The sequence below is a fragment of the Grampus griseus genome (genome assembly GCF_964374135.1).
Source record: "Grampus griseus genome assembly, chromosome: 4".
NCBI lineage: Eukaryota > Metazoa > Chordata > Mammalia > Artiodactyla > Delphinidae > Grampus > Grampus griseus.
Genome location: NC_138997.1, coordinates 138187223 through 138201273, shown reverse-complemented (window position 1 = coordinate 138201273; position 14051 = coordinate 138187223). Strand labels below are relative to the sequence as shown.

The following is a 14051-nucleotide window of genomic DNA, read 5'->3' as shown; positions in this document are numbered from 1 at the left end:
TCATAATATTGACATTCAGTCCAGGGATCCTCCACTGTAACAGCTCCTTTACTTTGCAGTGAAAATTGATTTGTATATTTTTTGCCTCTGAGTCCTTGTGGGTTTTTGGGTTTTTTTGTTTTTTTATTCAAACAGAAAGTCACAAAAATTATAATCATCCTCATCAGTTCACTTAGATTTAGAATTCTTCATATATAAGGCCATCCCAGTATACCACTTAAAGAGATCTAGTTAAATACCACCAAGATCTCATTATAACTGACAAAATTGCTCTCTATATTTCTACAACCATCCTATAATATTATGAGTTAATTCAAATTACAATATGAATTTCTAATAGTTGAGACATGTTGCCACTGTATTTATTATTGTTGGATATATGGTTTCCAGAGGGAAGTAGATCTTATAGACTGAGTAGTAGTAGGGGAAAACAGTATTATACTTGGTAGGATTTTCATAGTAATACGGGAGCTGGGCTGCTTAGGTGGCTTCCATATCAGAAACTTATGTTCTAATACCGATTTTTCACTTTTTATCGTATTTATCTTAATGCACATTTATGAGTCATAAACATCTTATTTTTCTCTCTGAAAAACAGGGTTTTTTTCAGGGCTGTTATGAGTATTGTGAGGGCTACGTAATGAGTAAATCATTAACATGTATCTTTAAAGCATCCCAAGGAATGGATATTTCTGCAATCTCAGGAGGCAAGAATTGTAAGGCATAAAGGCAAAATAGTATTGCTCTTGCATAGTTATTTCACAGTGACTGTCAAACAGCTCATTAGCTCTGACCAACAATTTCCTTTTTCATTTAAGCGTAGTGAGGCTAAATTATTTGTGCAACCCTGGTCATAGCTACTAACCTGCCTCTCATTGCTGTTTCACAGCTTCCTTCCTTCCTGTTACTTTAGCATGGTGGCATAAGCTATTTTTATCCACCCACAATTTAACATAGAGCAGACAAGCAAATCTAACTTGATTTCTAGAACAAGATCCAAAGCACCTTATTACTGTATTTTCCCCCCTTAATAGCTCAAAACAAAGAGTAGTCATGGAAATTAAAGGTCAGACCTTTCTCTCCTCTGAGGTCTTTACTATAGTCCCAGAATGTATTAAACAACAACAAAGAAAGATCCGCAAAGCAATTCGACAGAACCTATTTCCCATCCCCAACTTCATAAGAACATGACTACTGGTCTAACCCAGCAAACAGATGATGCTCTCGATGAAAACACAGGCCCTTTGACCCTGGGCTAGGCTGACACAGGTTGTGTTGTTCTTCATTTTGGAAGGACAGACCTGAGTTGAGACTTTTCCTTGGAATGGTTGGGTGACTGACCACAGTGATAGAAAAGAACCATGTTAGCAAGAGTATGGTCATTTGTCTTTATTGAATCCTTAAGAAAAATCTTCACGTCATCAATTTGCTTCAGGGAAAATGCATGCCTTATGTGTGATTTCCACATGTTTCAGCAGGTATTTTTAAAACAAATTACCATATTTAATAATATTAGGAACTCAATCATAATCATAAATCAAATGATTGGATGAAAGATTATGTTGACTAACTCCTAATTCAAATCCACATAAAATATTTCCAAGGAAGAAACTTTGTTGATGTGTCAGGCTACCCAAGTTTCTGACAGCTCAGATGTGAAAATAAGTAGTTTCATGTGGTTTTTAGAAAACTGTTGTGTGTGTACATGCACACGCCTGTGTCTGTGTGTGATAGTAGTGACGGTAGTCATCTAAGTTCTTTTTAGCTCCATGTTTGACAGGAGTGGTTGAATTCCAGCAAGTATGTCATGAAAAGAGAAAAGACTACCCCCATATCCTATTTCAGCTGTCCAGTTTAAAGGGAGATGTTAATATCCATTTGTTTCACGAGCTGAATTTTATTGCATAGCCTTGACCCTACATCTCGCTTTCTAAATTTGCGAAGTGGCACGTATTATTGAAGAGAAATTTGTGCCCAATGCGTATGACGAGTCATCTACCCAACACAGATGCCTAATTAGGAATAAAAAAGAACAAGCACAGGAACAAAGAATGAGAAAGTCCATAAGTTCCAAACAGGAGATACCTGAAACTGCATGAAAACTATAAGAAGTCAAATGAACGTGGTTATCTGTCTCAGGGGGTGGGTTTGGGGAAAACACTGGATAAAACAAACACTCTTCTTCAGTTTATCTTCATGTTCACTTGAAAATGTCAACACTTGTTATAGTTCTAGTTACAGGAGCCAAAGATCTCTCTGAGTGACTTAGAGCCTTCCTTAAAAGAGCGCTTAATTTCCTGAGGAATCAAAATATATTTTCTTGGGCTTCCCTGGTGGCGCAGTGGTTGAGAGTCCGCCTGCCGATGCAGGGGACACGGGTTCGTGCCCCGGTCCGGGAAGATCCCACATGCCGCAGAGCGGCTGGGCCCGTGAGCCATGGCCGCTGAGCCTGCGCGTCTGGAGCCTGTGCTCTACAACGGGAGAGGCCACAACAGTGAGAGGCCCACGTACCGAAAAAAAAAATATATATATATATATATATTTTTTTTTCTCACATTAATTTCAGAAGTTCCACTAATTGAATTACACTTAAAATACTTACAAATAGCGCTTACTGAAAGTTTAATATGCCCTTTGCTAAACATTGCAGACATCTGCCTTATTTGATCCTTTCTATCATTCTATCAGATAAGGACTATAATTATCCTCATTTCAGTCAAGAAAACTGAGTTTCGGGAAGGTTAAATAATTTGCACCAGGTCAAAAGTAGCTAATTAGTGACAGATCCAGATATTAGACCCAGTTCTGTGTTAACTTCTATTATAAAATGCAGTATTGATAAAAACAGTGGGAAATAAGCAAAGAAAATATGCAAAGGTGCCTCAGAGTTCCTAGGATGACAACTGGCTCTAGGAGGATATCCAAACCTCTGAAATGAAATTGAAGTTAATCTCTGTACATAACTCTTTATGCCACACTGTGATTTCTGAATTTACTGAAACTGACAGTGTACTTCCCAATTCTGAAAACAAGCAATCTTTCCAAATGTTGAAGATGTACTAATTAACTGTGTTAATTCTGTGTCTGAAATTCTTTACATTCTTGCCTTTAAATGACAATTAGATGCCAGAAACGCTGTGTAGCAAAGTATAGTATAGTGCTCAAAAGAATTCCAATATCTTTGAAAATAGCCAAGGGTCATCACTAGCTGTTTTTAACCATTGGCAATTGCTATCTCAATATTTGTATAAAGTCAAGAATCTGTAAAAGATTTGAACAGTAGAAAATATGTTTATTAGAAATATTTCTTCCCCTAAATCATTTTTGGGTAGCTGGAAATGTGGCCCTAACCTCCAGTGCTTTCATCTGGAGAAAATTTTAGTGTGAAGCCTGTTACAAGATCGAGTTATATGACTTGCATGTATGATTACAAAGCAGTGGGGCATCCAATTAAAGACTTCCAGTGGGAGGAAGTAATGCAAACCTATAATGATGAGGTGCTTTCAAGGATAGATTGAAAAGTCAGGCACACACAGAAGTGAATTTAGACAGCGGTATTTCTTTGAGGGTATGAAAAAATGAAATTCTTTTTTTCAAGAGTAGAAAGTCTTTTTTGCAGGGGGATGGGGATTTCTAGCTCCAGTATACTTCATAAAATATATATATATATATATTTTTTTTTTGTGGTATGCGAGCCTCTCACTGTTGGGGCCTCTCCCGTTGCACAGCACAGGCTCCGGACGCGCAGGCTCAGCAGCCATGGCTCACGGGCCCAGCCGCTCCGCGGCATGTGGGATCTTCCCGGACCAGGGCATGAATCCACGTCCCCTGCATCGTCAGGCGGACTCTCAACCACTGCACCACCAGGGAAGCCCTCATAAAATCTTTAGTCGCTCTAAATACTCCCTCTGATGGTTAATTTTATCTGTCAACTTGATTGGGCCATAGGGTACCCAGATATTTGATCAAACATTATTTTGGGTGTTACAAGGTGCTTTTTGGAGTGTGATAAGGGTGATTTTAGATAGATTAACAAGTAAATTGGTGACCTGAGTAAGGCAGATTCCCCTCCAGGATGATCCAGTCTACTGAAAGACTAAACAGAAAAGGCTGCACAGGGAACTCTACTCAATACTCTGTAATGGCCTATATGGAAAAGAATCTAAAAAAGAGTGGAGATGTATATATATACACATAACTGATTCACTTTGCTCTACACCTGAAGCTAGCACAACATTGTAAATCAATTATACTCCAATAAAAATTAAAAAAAAAAAAAAGGAACAGGAGGCTGACCCTCTCTCTCCCTGAATAAGAGAATTCTCCCGCCTCACAGCCTTGAACGGGGACGTGAGTTCTTTCTCATCCTACAGCAACCTGCAGACCTTCAGACTTGACCTGGGGTACTGTCTAAAAGTCTTACCAACCTCCATGAGAGCGTGAGCCAGTTCCTTATAATAAATCGCTCTCGGGCTTCCCTGGTGGCGCAGTGGTTGAGAGTCTGCCTGCGATGCAGGGGACACGGGTTGGTGAGCCGGTCCAGGAAGATCCCACGTGCCGCGAGCGGCTGGGCCCGTGAGCCATGGCCACTGAGCCTGCGCGTCCAGAGCCTGTGCTCCGCAACGGGAGAGGCCACAACAGTGAGACGCCTGCGTACCGCAAAAAAATAAAATTAAATAAATAAATTGCTCTCCCTCTCTCCTACGGGTTCAGTTTCTCTAGAGGACCTGGATTAATGTTCGCCTTCTATAAAAGATTAATTTTGTATAAATTTTCATTATGACCTATCCCACGTGCAAATAATAGATCCTGCTTCTAAGCTACTGTAAGGAACTGGTAGAAATAATGTATTACAGCAGATTTGTAATGGGATAACATCAATTAGCAGAGAAATTAGCAGAGCAGTCTCTTGAAAACACCCAAGGTTTAAGAATTATGAGACACACAGAGATACAAATGTACAGATGTGAAGTCACTTTTTTTTTTCTGGCCACACCATGTGGCTTTTGGGATCTTAGTTCCCCAACCGAGCCAGGCCACGGCAGTGAAGGCGCCGAGCCCTAACCACTGGACCACCAGGGAAGTCCCAAGAATCACTTCATCTTGGTTTGCTGAGTACATTTTGCATAGTAACTTTCTGTCAGTTATCTATTGCAGCAATACAAACCACCCCAGAACTTAGTTACATAAAACATCACGAGTTATTTACGTTACTCACTTATATGCAATTTGAACAGGACTCAGATCAGTTCTCTGCTTCTCCTTCACAGCTGTGACTCAGCCGCAGGACCTACTTGCCACGTAGCCGGCTCACAACGCTGGCAAATTTGTGCCGACTGATGGCTAAGGGCTTGGTTTTCTCTATTTTGGCCTCCCCACGGGCTGCCGTGGTCTCCTCCTCTCACAGGGAGGAGCTAGGTCTCAGGGGCAATCGCAAAACAACAGGAAACAGAATCCACCCGTTTTTCAGCCCTGGCTCTAGAAACTAGCATAGAATCGCTTCAGCCGTATACTGTCGGTTAAGCTGTCCATGAGCCTAAATTTAAGGATGAAGCACGTAAACCTCCTGATCAGGGGGAGGAATGTCAAAAGCGTTTTGGAGTCGTGCTGCTTTAAAACTGCCGCAGTATGCCCTCGGGCCACAAATTATCTACATTCCCTCCACGTGTAACACATACCCTCTTTCAAGACCCTAAAACACTTCATCCCATTACAGAATTGGTCTCAGGCTCAAAAGCCCAGAGTTTCATTAACTAAAGCAGGTCCAGGTAAGACCAGGGTGCAGCTGAAGCTCCTTGGGCTTGGCTTTTCAGAGCCTGCTCCTTGAGTATGGTTCTGCTAATTTGAAGACCTGGGACCTAAACAAGTTATTTTCTCTGTAACACACATGGCACAGAGTAAGGCAACAGGCATAAGATACTTGCCGTGGATAACAGGCACACAGCAGTCACTAGTATATCACAATTGTTAAACTCCAGGCTGGGCCCATTTCCATTCTTTAGGCCTTTGATAATTAGGCCTCAGTGCGGCTCTATAGGAATTCTCATCCGTGGTTCTTGCCCCTTCTCTGAGCTCACGAGTCTGCCCTCCGAATTCTTCTCCACCAGCTTCCTGCCCATAAAAGTTTAGGGATCCAAAGACGTCTTTCCATTTTATTCTAAGCTGGAGTTATTTGGACCAGGACAGTTCTCTTAAAAATTGTGTGGGTTTTCCGTGAACGTAATTAGGTTCTATTAGGTAAAAGCCACAACTTCAAGTCTTTTTGCAATAAGTCCTTGTCTATCTTGGGTTCCCTGCTGAACTCCTCTGAGACAACAGGTTTAAAGCTCTTAGAATCCCCATTGTTAAATGGAGAGGATTTGGAAAACATGCCCTTCTAATTCTCATAAGCCTTTCTGTCTACGTGAAAGGGTTTCTGAGTTACCATCTCATTTTTTTCTGAGATATTAACCAGCCTATGGTCCCACACCGAATCAGATTTGGGGCAACAAAGTATTTACTATTTTGAGAATTTTTTTGTCATATGGAAAGGCCTAGAAAGAGAAAGTGTTTTATTTTTGAACTTAGCAAATTCTGGCTCCTTTATACTTAAGTCCCTCACCCTGCACCTTCTCGCCTCTTGCATTTTTTTCATGGATGCCAAGAAGCAGCTATGTGAGATTTTCAATATTCTCCTAAATCACTGAATGTATTAGGCTCATTTCCTGTTTTCCACATTTACTGCTGGAGACAGGTTGCCAACACTTGCACCACTGCATAATGAGCCCCCTTTCTTCCAGCTTCCAGTGGCATTTCCTTCATTTTCCTTTAAACTGTCATCAACAACCTCCTGAATAACCTCTGAGATACATCACTAAGACTCTCCTCAAGGCTTCTCTGGCTTCTACCTGCTTCTCAAACCAATAACACATGTTGCTTTTTGTTATGGAATCACCCCCCAACCCCAGGTGGAAATATCTGTATCAGTTATCTATTACTATGTACAAAGGAGCCCCAAGCTTGGTGACTTGAAGCCATAATAACTTGTTATTTCCCTCAGAAATGTGCAAGTTGGGGAGGGCTTAGCAGGGAGTTTCCCTTTACTCTTGAATACAAGAGTGTCAAAGATTAGGGGCCATCTTTTAAAACCTTCACAATGCCCAGATTAAAAAAACTATGAAAAAAAGCTGTTTACTTTAGAGCAATGGGATGATACTTTTGAACAACACAATATAACTGATAGTATATTATTAAAATTTTGAGATGAGAAATGATTCAGACTCGAGGAATAAACCTACTTGAAAAACTTACAAATCTTGGACAATGTCAACTTATCATGTCAAAAAGGATTAAAAACAATTGACTTATAATTGAAAGGAGGGAATATAATTTTGAAAGATAGGGAATTGGATTCCAGACAACAAATAAACTAGGGGATAATTTTCCACTTCTCCTTTTGAAGCTGCATAACCATAGATTTCCTTCTGCTATTCTCTCCAGTAATTTCCTTCTCAATGGACATCATCCAATATCCTCACAACAGCACCATCATTCTTCCTCTATTTCCCCTTTTTACCAATTCCCCCAAATTTCCCTTTTTGTTGCTTGGTTGTATGACTTTTGAACTAAGTCACCTTTGCTTGTTATTGGTTATATCTCTTTTGGTTTTCTCAAGGCCTTTGACTATATATATATATATATATATATATTTTTTTTTTTTTTTTTTTTTTTTTTTTTTTTGCGGTATGCGGGCCTCTCACTGTTGTGGCCTCTCCCATTGCGGAGCACAGGCTCCGGACGCGCAGGCTCGGCAGCCATGGCTCACGGGCCCAGCCGCTCCGCGGCATGTGGGATCCTCCCGGACCGGAGCATGAACCCGTGTCCCCTGCATCGGCAGGCGGACTCTCAACCACTGCGCCACCAGGGAAGCCCGACTATATTTCTTTTATTATCAATCTCCTTTTTTTGTTATGAGTTTTGTTGGTTTCTCAAATGAATCTACCCTCACATTTACAGACCTACTTAAGTTACAGAGTTTACCGAACATGGGAGAGCCCACCTAGCTTTCCAATTCTGAAATCAATTTAAAAGTATTTCAGTAGAAAAACAGTGTTATACAGCCCACAATAATCACAGCGTTTCCTTTAGTGATCAAAAGCACTGATATTCAAGATCTAAATCATTCTTCAGCAGGTAACCAAAAAAGTCCCAGAGGTGTTAATTGTACAACCAAAGGAAGGAACTATGAGATTCTTATCTTACTCGAAAAGAAAACTTCCCAATACTAATTTCATTTCTGGCTTGCCATACGTAAAGGAAGGGTTGACTTTGTGGGTTTAAGCTGAAATTTAGAAGAAGGAGAAATACTTTGGTATGAATATGCCAGAGGACAGGCTCAAAAAGCATAGTAAGTTTAAAAGTATATTTCACTGAAAAACTTTAAAGGAGAGAGTGGAAAAGGCAGGGCAGAAAAGGTTTTATCCTCACCCAAAATGAGACGGAATGTAGACTTGATTGTTGAAAAGAGTCAAGTTTTATCAAAATGAGAAATTATATCTCGGTTTTTTCAATCATACATACTTTCCAGAAACAGACAGCATTTTATGGTTAAAAAAGACCTTACAGATTAAATGTTCTCTGTTCTGTAAAATGATCACGTAGGATTAGATTTCCAATGAGAAGTCTAACTATAATTGCCTACGGCTGCTTAAGAATTTCATTAAGAATTCCAAACACTGCAGAAGTAACTTTCAAACATTTTCATTTCTGCTAATATTGTGATTCTTAAAATAGATGAAAAGATAAATTAAAATATTTTCCAATGTTATAGGGATTTTCAGTTTAATTTACTTACAGCTAAGTATTGAATCAGCTTCCAGAAAAAGTATCTTTTTCAGTGACTCATTCAGAATGGATTACCTAAGAAGTGTTTGATATTTCAGAAATGTCCTTAATATTTAGATGTTATAATCCTGACTTTAGCAGATTTTTACCTGGAGCTACAGCAGACACCATATTGGCCTATAGCAACAATGATTTTGACCCACCTGAAAATTATTAGTGAAGTCTGTCTACCATATCTCTAAATGATGGCAAAAACAGGCTCTGCAACATTGCAAACATTTTTTTTTAAGTCAGTAATTCTGTAAATATCTCAGTCTTTCATTTACAAAAGAAGACTTCTCGCTATGTCTAGTCTGTCTTTTCTCACACATGCAGTCCCTATAAATACATTAAAAATTCTTATTGGTATAGAAACAAAACAAAAAGGGAATTTTTATTATCTTTTTAAAAGAGACTATGAAAGTTTCATTGCCTGTTACTTGACTAGGAATTCATTTATGAATTATGTGGATTCTTTAGCTTGTATTGGATTATTTGACTGTTAATTTTATTGACTTTTAATTACCACTTTGGAAAGATGTGACTAAATGCAAATCAACAAAGGTTTTAGTAAAGGCATCAACAATAAGAGTAACAAGGAAGACCTGTCTCTCCTTCCACACATCTGTAAGTCATTACCCAAACCTACAAAATTATATCTATCTAACCAAACAGGCAACGTTTACGTAAAACATTAATTTTCACCATTTATACATTACTTAACACGTATGTAAAATGGCTAGTGTTACAGTGATGAACATCATGAGTGCACTTCAGCTAACTCAGAAGGGAGAACGCCCAGGCTCGAGTCACTCAATGAAATGAAAGGTGACATGGGATGACTTAGCTTGGTGTTCCCATCCCCAATCTCTCTGCTCCAAATCTGTGCAATTATTTTTTGCCTGCATCTGCGGTTCTGAGCTATTTACAGCTGGAATTGGTCTTTGCACATGCAGAAACTAGAAGACGGACAAAATACCTCAAAATAAACCAATAAAAAATTTACTGTCAAAACTAGAAATTAACCAGAAAATCTAAGACTCATTGGTGAATATTTTGGTTCCTGATTATTTTTCTTCTTTGACCAACTGCCTTCCTCTTTTGCTATTTTTTCCCTATGGATCTTGGTTATGAATATATATATATATATATATATATATATATATATATATATATATGTGTGTGTGTCTGTATATATATAGTTTGAATTTTGTCTTATTCCAAACTCGGTAATGACTTGTTCTCTGTCTCTAAAATGCTTAGATAGTTCCAGATTCTATTTCTATCTACTTTGTTGACTGACTGACGAGAACTCAGCTTTATCAATGCATCTCCCTATTTGTGCACTGTCTCCCTTCGGTGTTCCTCATCCAGACCCCTTCTTGCATAAGAGCATCCCCTTTATACCAGCCTGTTTCCTTAATGGTGAGGATGTTTGCTCTGGTTTGTGATAAAAGACATCTTTCTCAATTTTGTCTAAATGTCAGTATCTCATTGTGATAAGCTCAATTCTTGGAGGAAAGAGATTTTGCTTATTTTTAAGCAAAAGTTTGTTTCTCAAAAGTTACCCATTTTGCTTATCTTGATCAGTTGTTATTAACACTGGCTGTACAACAGAATCACGTGAGAAACTTAAAAATTACTCATGCTAGTGTCCCACTCAAGATGAATTAAATAAAATCTCTATTGGTAAACCCTGGGCATTGCTATATTTTATATACCTTGTGATTCTGATATGAAACATGCATTGAGAAACTAGTCTAGATTTATGTGATTCACACTTACTCGTATATAAAAATCACCTGTGGATTTTATCAGACTATAGATGCTAATTCAGAAACTCTGAGTTGAAGCCTGAGACCCTGTATTTCTAAGTTTCTAGAAAAGACTGCTGGTCCATAAACCATACTAAGAGTAGCAAGGGTCTAAATGAAAGTAGTTAACTACCTAATTATGTGATTATAATTAACATAATGAAGAATTTAGGACTTCTTTGGTGGCGCAGTGGTTGAGAATCTGCCTGCCAATGCAGGGAACGCGGGTTCAAGCCCTGGCCCGGGAAGATCCCACATGCCGCGGAGCAACTGAGCCCATGCGCCACAACTACTGAGCCTGCGCTCTAGAGCCCACGAACCACAACTGCTGAGCCCACATGCCACAACTACTGAAGCCTGCACGCCTAGAGTCCGTGCTCCACAGCGAGAAGCCACTGCAATGAGAAGCCCGCACACCAAAACAAAGAGCAGCCCCCACTTGCCACAACTAGAGAAAAGTCCACACGCAGCAACAAAGACCCAATGCAGCCAAAAATAAATAAATAAATTTATATTAAAAAATGAATTTATGGAACAGATACTGCTTAAATACATGTCAGATGTGTTCTTTGGGCTATAATAAAATATTTTAGGAGACTTTTTGCCTATGGTCACCTGAAAACATCATTACCCTTGATGTTGCCCTTGGTAAGTACTTTGTTTTAAATTATCCCGTTGAATAATTATCATTCTCTTTTTCTCCCAAGTGTTCAGGATTTCAAGACATTTCTAAAATAGAAAAAGAATCTAATTTGATTATTTGATTTGGTTAATCCCTAAATAGGAAGGCATTAGTTTGTGTGAGTGTATGTATGCAATGAACTAGCCAGATAGGACTTTGTGTCTTATTTGAACGACCGCCATTTCCATATACCATCAATCGCATCTCAGAAAGGAGATGACATTCCTGTTCCGTGGCTAGGCAGGTAAAGAGGAGACTAATCCACTCGCTTTGGAGTGAGCCTCCCTCTTACTATTGCCTCACATCTTTCTTATTCTTTCAAGTATTAGAGATCTCTAAGATATCAAAGGATTTAAAACATCTTGGAAATATCTGCAACTGTATGAGTGGGTGGTGATACAAATGTGAAACCATGGTTAAAGATATCAGTTTAGAAAATTAGAAGAATAACTAAAGTAGGCATCAAGCTTGAAATCTAGAGATGCTTTGTTAAAGGAAAAAAGTCACACAAGTTCGTTCATCAATATTATTAGGATTCACGACCCACTGTATTTTAAAAATGTAGACTCTTGACCGCCCTCACTCAATCTTGTCCTTCTTTCTGCCATCAGGTAGTACTCTCTGTTTTTCTGAGAATATTTACTGTTAATTATTTTATCCCATTTTTAATTCCTTACTTCTCCCTACTCCTTCCTACTTAATGCTATCCAAATCATCTCTGCCTTACACTCTCTTTGTATGAGTAGAAACCACTAACCTTTATAGACTATTTACTACACGCCAGATAATGTCCTATGCCCTTTATAGGTGGTAATCCATTTAATCTTTCCCCAAATCTTGAGAGGTAGGTATTTTTCTTACTTCACTGCAGGGGAAACTGAGACGCAAAGTGGTTAAGTAACGTTCCCAAGATAATACTGCTTTTAAGTGACAAACTCAGACGCAAGCCCAGGTGGTCACTTCACCTGCAAAAGAGATCCTTATAGCACTTCCTCATAGCATCACCGGGATTACTGCATTCATACCCAAACAGCTCCCTGAGCAGAACACTCCCTTTCTTTCTGTCTGTCCCAAGGCCCAGTCTGCTACCAGGCAGTTAAAATGAGGGAAGATCCCAGCTTAACAACAGACTACCCTTACCTATGGTTTACCATATGTGAGGTTCCAGTCAAAATACTTTACATGTATTAACTCAGTCTTCACAGCAAGCCCTTTGAGGAAGCATTTTTATCTGCACTGAAGGTGAGGGAATGGAGGCACTGATGGTTGAAGAGCCTCACCCCTACCCCAAGTTCACAGTCAGCAGCACAGCAGAATGTGGACACAGGCTGTCAGGCTCCAGAGGTGGTGCTTTCAGCCACCTCGCTTTTCCCGCCCTGAAGATAATGAGAATATGTTCACCTCCTTGTCTTGTGGGTCAACCTGACTAACTCTTTTCAAAATATCACAAAGCTCCCACAATGCCGCTTAGTGATTTATGAATGTGCAATTTCATCTTCGAATTCAGACGTATTTCCCACAAGTAGGCCCCCAGGAATTATACGATACCTGTTTGCATGCTGTTATCGCTTCTTTAAAATTCTGACCACATCTTGAGTAAGGAAATATGGACTTAAGGTAAATAAATGCTCTGCAATCTTTGTCAGTCAACCTTGAGACTGACGGGCTGAATAAATGTTCAATTACCATTTTTATAAGCAATATAAAAAGTGTCTGTTCAAAGTTTGGAGGAGTCAAACAAGCACTGCAGTGGTCGCGACTGCACACAGGGGTTTGGTCTGGAATTAACACCACTTCACGTCCCGCTCATGTATCCACCACAGCCACGCCCCTGACAGCACAGACTGCTCTGGGTGCAGATCGCTCTGTTAGTACATGTGCCCTTAAACCATGTGTTCATGTCTGACTTCACTTTACACTTATACAAAGCTCATTTTAACCGAAGCAGAGGCAATTAACCAAAGATGTTCTATTCAATTTCATTTTTTTTCCCTTACACTGGTATGCTAACTTAAATAGGGTATAAGTGACACCAGTGTATAGCCATAGACATACCTATAGGTGCAATAGAGTGAGTTTAAAAAGCCTTTCTCAATTCTTTGATTTCAAAATAAAATCCGGTGTTACTTTTTCAAAAACCTTAAGAAAAATAAATTTTAATAGAGAAGTCTGAAACTTACTGTGAAAACAAATTTAAATTATATTTAGAAGAACATGAGATATTTTTATAAACAAACACAAAGACATATGTATAATACTTAATTTCACTAATGAGCTAGAACCACTTCAGAATATCAGAATCTATGTTTGAAAGAAAATGTTTGAAAAAATTATTTTAACTGTATCTTTTCCATCTATAATGACTGATAATTATATATACATTAAAATGATTCAATTACCCATACAAAACATTGTTTATTTTTTATATTTACCGATTTCATAATAAAGTTTGTTTGAAGGAATAACAACTTTAACTGTTCAAGAAAGAATTATCTTTACTTTCAGATAACTGGTACTATGGAAAAATTATAAACTAGATTAGTCAAATGCTGACACCTAAATACGAAAAGTTTGCATGTGAAATACGTAGTGACTGACTGGTTTTTACAGCAAATAGTTATCTTTCTCTAATGTTAAAGAATAAGCTTTTTTGTCTCAGCATTTTTCTTCCAGCCTTACGGTACTTTGAACCC

At 38.8% G+C, this 14051-nt stretch overlaps 1 long non-coding RNA gene across 1 annotated transcript in view; it reads right to left on the bottom strand.

Annotated features, from left to right (window-relative positions):
- LOC309821668 overlaps positions 1 to 5342 on the bottom strand; it is a 172799-nt gene extending 167457 nt beyond the window's left edge. The window contains exon 1 of the long non-coding RNA XR_014296652.1: positions 5219 to 5342. This is a non-coding gene — a long non-coding RNA (uncharacterized lncRNA). The remainder of the gene's footprint in view (positions 1 to 5218) is intronic.
- Between the last annotated feature and the right edge of the window lie 8709 nt (positions 5343 to 14051).